This window comes from Cervus elaphus, chromosome 5 (assembly GCF_910594005.1).
Source record: "Cervus elaphus chromosome 5, mCerEla1.1, whole genome shotgun sequence".
NCBI lineage: Eukaryota > Metazoa > Chordata > Mammalia > Artiodactyla > Cervidae > Cervus > Cervus elaphus.
Genome location: NC_057819.1, coordinates 65,881,383 through 65,888,539, shown reverse-complemented (window position 1 = coordinate 65,888,539; position 7,157 = coordinate 65,881,383). Strand labels below are relative to the sequence as shown.

Below are 7,157 nucleotides of genomic sequence, written 5' to 3'. Positions count from 1 at the left end.
GTTCCAGACCAAAGCTCCAAATGAAGTATTTGAGAATGTCATCCAAAAGAAAGCAGGGAGAAAAGCCAAATATTTGGCAAAAACACTGCTGAATCGTGAAACTGTACACCACGCTGCCAAGACTCAAAGAATACTCTTAGGTACAATTTGCTCAACCAACTAAATAAGAGGCAGCCATAAATTACAGATGAATATAAATGGTGGTGGACTTCAGGGTCAACTCCAAGCCTATTAAAACTTTAAACACTCTGGTGCCTGATAGCCTGAAAGGTTGAAAATAGTGCTTAGTGCTGCGGTGACCTGCCTAAAGAAGACTCTGTGTGTGTGCATGTGTGTTGTGTTGTGTGTGTGTGTGTGTGTGTGTGTGTGTGTGTGTATGAGAGACAGACAGATAGACAAAGTTCTACTGCTGGGCACCCATTCTACCCTGCTGGTCTTGCTTAGTACTCCAGAAAATAAAACAAAACGCCTGCGGAAACAACCACATGAGGCCAGTGGAAAATGAAGATGGCTCCAAGAGCAAAGGTGCCCCTCGGGCTGTGGAAGTCACAGAGCTCTCACTGACTTTTAGCAACAAGAGGCTTACATCAGGGCCTTAAACACAGATCCATTAAGGAAAGGCCTGAGGGACAGCGAGCACGAATGTCATGCTAGGAGAGCTGCCCCCACGCTCCCACTCCAAGGAGATGAAGCTCCGGGCAGGGCCCAGAGATGCTGCTCGCGCGGCTGTGCGTCCCCTCAGACTCAGCGGCACATCTCCCTGTCTGGAGTGCGTCTGTCTGCCTCGGAACAGCAAGGGTGATCTGAACTCTTATCTGTGCTGTGCCCTGCAGTATACAGAAGGTGAGCACATACGCTGAAACTTTTAAAGATCCAACTCTTCTAAAATGTGGCATATCTTTTATTCTGAACTCAAAGTGTAATTTTTTACACTTTAGGGAACTCAAAGTGTAATTCATAAAATACTGCCTAAAATGTCTTGCCGTGGTGAAACGAAGGACCGTACTCAGCTGTCCTGAGACGAACATCTGTAGAAAGGAAAATGGTCAAGGAGTAAACAATGCAGACCATTGACTGCCTTTACAACGAGCTCCATCCACGTTTCAGCAACTTCCCCAAACACCTTCCTTTCACAAGTCTAGCCTAGGACTCTACAAAGTACATTCACCAGATTCTGTCTTCTCAAAGCTGATAACTAAAAAAACAAATAAAAGATACACAAGACTGACTGATAAACAAACAGTTCTGAATGCAGCACAAATGACATGTATTTAATCTCATGGCAAAAAAACACAGACCCGGGGGTTGGACAGACTCTCAACTGCACCACTTATAGTACTGATAACCTTCGGCAAGTTACCTAAATTCTGTGTCCCAGTTATCACATCTGCAGAACAGGAAAATTATAAAAATACTTACTGGAATTAGTCAGGGTTTAGTAGAACTAATAAGATGTGTATATATCCTATTTCTATATAGAAAGAGGTATTGAGGAGTTGACTCATGCAATTAGGGAAACTGGCAAGTCCACAGTCTGAAAGGTGGGCCGGCAGGCTAGGGACTCAACGGAGAGTAAACAGTAAACATTGCAGGTGACAGCTGAAGATCATCTGAAGGCAGAATTTCCTCTTGCTTGAGGGAGGTCAGACTTTTGTTCTAGTCAGGCCTTCAACTGATTAGATGAGGCCCGCCCACACTATAGAAGACAGTCTGTTTTACTCAAAGTTCACCAATTTAAATGTTAATCTCATCCAACAATACGCCCCACAAAAACCTTTGAAATGATGTCTCACCACATACCTGGACACCCTGGCCTGGCTAAATCGACACATAAAATTAACTATACACCACTTCAAAGGGTTTTGTGTGTTTAGTCACTCAATCACGTCTGATTCTTTGCAACCCCATGGACTGTAGCCCACGAGGCTCCTCTGTCCATGGGGATTCTCCAGGCAAGAATACTGGAGTGGGTTGCCATGCTCTCCTCCAGGGGATCTTCCCAACCCAGGGATCGAACTCAGGTCTCCCACATTGCAGGCAGATTCTTTACCATCTGAGCCACCAGGGAAGCCTGCAAAGGATTTTGGCCAGAATTAAATCAGTTGGTTTATGTAAAATGCTTTGGACTGTGACAAGCACCTAAAAAGCGTTAGGCATGTTAGCTATTGCTATTATTGTTACTATTATTATTATCATTCTCATTAGGTAAAGATTAAAGAGTGGCAAAATGAGCCACTGTGAGGATGGCTTTCCAGGAGAGAGACCCATTCTTCTCCCAAGCATTTGGGAAAGGCCTCGGAAAGAAACTGGAGGTTTCTGGAAGTGTGGGAATAGGGAAAGAGTGACTGGAAGGCCATGAGATGAGGTGTGGCTGGAAAAAATCTGACTGGGAGCACAGGGGGCTGAGTGGGAAGATGAGCGAAGTGGTGGCCTTTGGAATAGAAGGTAAAGCCCTCGGGCTTCCTTGCAGAGTCACTGAAGTTTCCCTAGGAGAGAATAAACAGAGGGAGGGGTGCTTAAAATAACTTTGCCAGGAAATTTAAAGAAAGGGCTGAGCAGGAGGTAAGCTCTTCCAGGAAGAAGAGCTTGCAACACTTCAAGTAATGAATGAGGAGCAGCCATTTTGTCCCTAAGAACCCCTAAGAACTACAGAAAGGTGGAGGACTGAAAATATGATAGGTTTTCCTGTTGAGGATATTGAAACCTGCCTGCAGGTAGATCCGGGTATGGGGGAAACTTGGTCCAGGGCAAGAGTGGCAGAAAATTCAGCAACTTCTTTTGACAAGTGTCATTTTTATTCAGTCTTTTCCCTAACTGTGCAGCTTATCTCTTACTTTTTACATAAGCTTACCCTTCTCAACTCACACCATTATTAAAATAAGACACTAATTTATTCTATTTAGTCAAAAGGCTCAAAACATAGCACTGAATGGTCGACAGTGATAAGTTATGTTATTACAGCCTAACTCAAGTAGACATCCATAATCCAAAAGAAAAAGAGAGGAAGAAAGTTAAGTTATGGGATCAGGGAACCAGCAAATCCTCCCGCATGGGAGGTTAAGAAGGGGGTTGGGGGCATTCAGAACCAGGAACTAAAAATGGGCTGATTATTCCAGACCATGGACATCACTTCAACCCCTTGTTTCTGCAGCCTTTTGATTCCACTAAAGATATTTTCCCTTGTGAAAACAACAGACATTTCTTAGTGAAGAAATTAAATTATAAGTAAATTTTATAGTTAATTTTGTCTGAATACATCTTTTCCATCCATCTTCTTCTCTCAGCATCTTAGTGATGAATGCTGATGTGAGGAGCTCCGAGGTGCCTGCAGAAGAGGACAGCAAATGAAAGCACCAGTGCCTGGCATCCCGGATGTCAATGAGTCCACACAGCAGTGGTGACACCCTCTGGCCTCTGCCTACACTGCCCCTAAAGTTCTCCTGTGCCCCAAAGACAGAAACATAGATCCATGGAGCAAAACAGAAAGTTCAGAGATACATTCAGGTACCTGTGGACACCTTATCTTTGACAAAGGAGGCAAGAATATACAATGGGGAAAAGACAGTCTCTTTAACAAGTGCTGCTGGGAAAACTGGTCAACCACTTGTAAAAGAATGAATCTAGAACACTTTCTAACACCATACACAAAAATAAACTCAAAATGGATTAAAGGTCTAAATGTAAGACCAGAAACTATAAAACTCCTAGAGGAAAACATAGACAAAACACTCTCCGACATAAATCACAGCAGGATCCTCTATGACCCAGCTCCCAGAGTAATGGAAATAAAAGCAAAAATAAACAAATGAGATCTGATTAAACTTAAAAGCTTTTGCACAACAAAGGAAACTATAAGCAAGGTGAAATCTGTGGGAGAAGGCAAGGGTGGGATGATTTGAGAGAATAGCATTGAAACGTGTATATTACAATATGTGAAATAGATTTCCAGTCCAGGTTCCATGCATGAGACAGGGTGCTCAGCGCTGGCACGCTGGGATGGCCCAGAGGGATGGGATTGGGGGGGGGGGGGGGGGAGGGTTCAGGATGGGGAACACAAGTACACCCATGGCTGATTCATGTGAATATATGACACAAACCACCACAATATTGTAAAGTAATTAGCCTCCAATTAAAATAAATAAATAAATTTTTTAAAAAGACAAAAAATAAAAGAAATATACACTCTTACCACATGTCCTTCTGTAGCTACTGGCACCTTTGTGTGTTGTTCTTCACAGCAGATTATCTCAACTTATACTGAGACCACTCTGTCTTCAATCTATTTCAATAAATATGATGCCCCAATAAATATGATTATCAAAACTATATAAAACAGCAATTTAACTACAATGCCTAAAAAATTCTGAAGAATTTTGCTACAGTATTCACTATACCTGATTTCAAGACTTACTATAAAACTATAAGAATCAAGACAGTGTGACATTGACCAAAAAGTCAACAGAGTCTGGTAACAGACTCATACATATATGATCAATCAATTTTCAACAAAGATGCAAAGGCAATTCAAGGTAGAAGACAATCTTTTCAACAAATAGTTTTTGAGTAACTGGATTGCATAAGCACAAAAACAAACATTTACCTATAACTACCATCACACACAAAAATTAAACCAATATGCATCACAGAACTAAATGTGACAGCAAAAGTAATAAAACTTGTAGAAGAAAACATAGAAGAAAATATTTGTGGCCTTTAGTTAGTGCAGTGAGTTGAATAGTGTGTCTCCAAAACTTATGTTCACCCAGAATCTCAGAATGTGACTTTATTTGGAAACACAGTCTTTGCAGCTATAATTAGCTGTGTTAGGGTTATTTTAGGGTGAGGTCATACTAGATTAAGATGAGCCCTGAATCCAAAGAACAGTGCTCTTCCAAGAAAAGACACGGACACACAGAAATGAGTGGAGGGGAAATCACCATGTGAAGACGAAGGTGAAGATGAAGAGATGCACCCATAACCCAAGCAACACCGGGCTTGCCAGCAGTAGCTAGGAGAGAGGCACGGCACAGATTTTCCCTTGGAGCATCCAAAAGGAACCAACTTCGCTGACATCTTGATTTGGGACTTCTGACCTCAGGAAGTGTAGAGAATAAATTCCTGTTGTTTTAAGCCACCAAAACAAACAAACAAAAAAATCTCATGTGCCCAAGGCTAGAAGGCTAGGAGGCAAAGCCATAATGATAAAGGTAGTCACAACTTCTCTTTCCATCTTCCTGGGGGGAAAAAAAGAGACAGAGAGCAAGAGCAAGTTTACTCCTATTCAATATTTACTTATCATGCATTTCTTACTGAAAGATATGTAGGACCGAACCACAGATACCTCCAATGGGTTAGCTACTTTGAATCCATTAACTTGATAGGAAACAAGACCATTTTCTTAAAGAAACTTGATGTAAAGAGAATAGACTGTCTCCCCAAAATGGTTAAGTCATTAAGCATATGTAGGTGGTTTCCCTAACAGGTAGCAGAGAGGCATGTTCAATGGGCTTTCGTAGGTAAGATAAGGAGAAGGGGTGATATTGAAAGCCTTCAGAGCTGAGGAAAGATGTAAGTTTTCGGCTGGTTTCCAAGGATGGGTAGAATTTGAACTGGCACCTCAGCCTTGGTGGAGGAAAGGCAGTAACAGAGGACAGGATAACAACAGTGAGCATGGTGGAACATTCAGGTCCCACTAGGAGAGAAGTCTGAAATAGGAAACGAGAGGAAAGGTCACAGGGTCACACTGCATCAGCTTGCTCTCTGGGGAACCCCATACTTGCTTTCTTCCCTTGCCAAGATCTGAGTGCACCTGAATCACTGTGGCTGACTGAGAAGAACTGGCCCAATGTCCAGCATAGAATAGTCACGCAATAAGTGTTTGCTCCATGAATGGCCCACCTACTTTACGGACATCTATTTCTTCGGCTGCAGAGATCAATTCCACAGACATTCTGACTACGGACATGATGAAGGAGAGGGTCATGCCCCTGGAAGCATCTCACTTGCCTTGACTACCACACATCAGACATTTGGGTTGAGCATGGGAGATGACCAGATGTCAATTGTACTCAAGTTTTTGTAGCAGGTGATGATAAAGGAGTATGACTCTTTCAGACATTTTTCTTGAGGATTTTGGAAAAGCAGGAATTTGGGGAAACAATATGTTGAAAATAGTGAAAAACATGAAAAGGGAGAAACTTATAAAATATATATTTTAACACATTCTCCTTGCACTGGGGCCAACATCTCTTGTGAGACTAAGAAGGAGGTCTGATTTGATAGTGATAAAAATCACCATTAGCTTATTATTTTTGCAATGCTTTCTCCAAAAGCAGAATCAAGAAAAGTGTGACTATAAAATTATAAGGAAAACCATATCTGGAAAGGGAAGACTCAGAACTTAATAAAGCAGTCCAGCTTCAGAGAAATGCCCTAGTGTTACTTCTGTAGAAGCTTAGGAAACAGTACATCATTTTCCACATTCCCTTCCCACAGCCGTGAAGACCTGGGAAGCACAGCAAGATGGAGCCTCCGCCCTGGATCTCTAGAGATGGACAGACGCGGCATGCCCTCTGCCAACACACAGAAGACATAGCATGTATATGAAAAAGGAACTTGGGTTGGGTGAAGCCAATGAGAATTCTGGGTCTTTAATGCAGTAAAACCTACTTTGTCCTAAGACAAAAGTTTAGAATAAAAACTAGAAGATGGAGAGGAGGATTTTGTTGTTGTTTAGTCATTCAGTGGTGTCTGACTCTCTGTGACCCCATGGACCACAGCACACCAGGCTTCCCTGTCCTTCACTATCTTCCAGAGTTTGCTCAAACTCATAATCATTAAGTTGATGATGCATCCAACCATCTCATCCTCTGTTACCTCATTCTCCTCCAATACTCAGTCTTTCACAGCATCAGGGTCTTTTTCAATGAGTCAGTTCTTCACCTCAGTTGGCCAAACTACTGGAGCTACTTCAGCATCAGTCCTTTCAATAAATGTTCAGGACTAATTTCCTTTAGTATTGACTGGCTTGATCTCCTTGTTGTCCAAGTGATTCTCAAGAGTCTTCGCCAGCACCACAGTTTAAAAGCATGGCACTCAGGCTTCTTTATGGTCCAATTCTCACACTGTACATGACTATTGGAAAAACTATAGCTTTG

At 42.1% G+C, this 7,157-nt stretch overlaps 1 long non-coding RNA gene across 1 annotated transcript; it reads right to left on the bottom strand.

Moving 5' to 3' along the window:
• Positions 1-1,959: 1,959 nt before the first annotated feature.
• Positions 1,960-6,811, bottom strand: LOC122694219. The gene is made up of 3 exons (XR_006341147.1): positions 4,938-6,811; positions 4,190-4,279; positions 1,960-3,325 (listed from the first exon to the last, which is right to left on the bottom strand). It is a non-coding gene; the product is annotated as an uncharacterized LOC122694219 (long non-coding RNA).
• Positions 6,812-7,157: the final 346 nt, after the last annotated feature.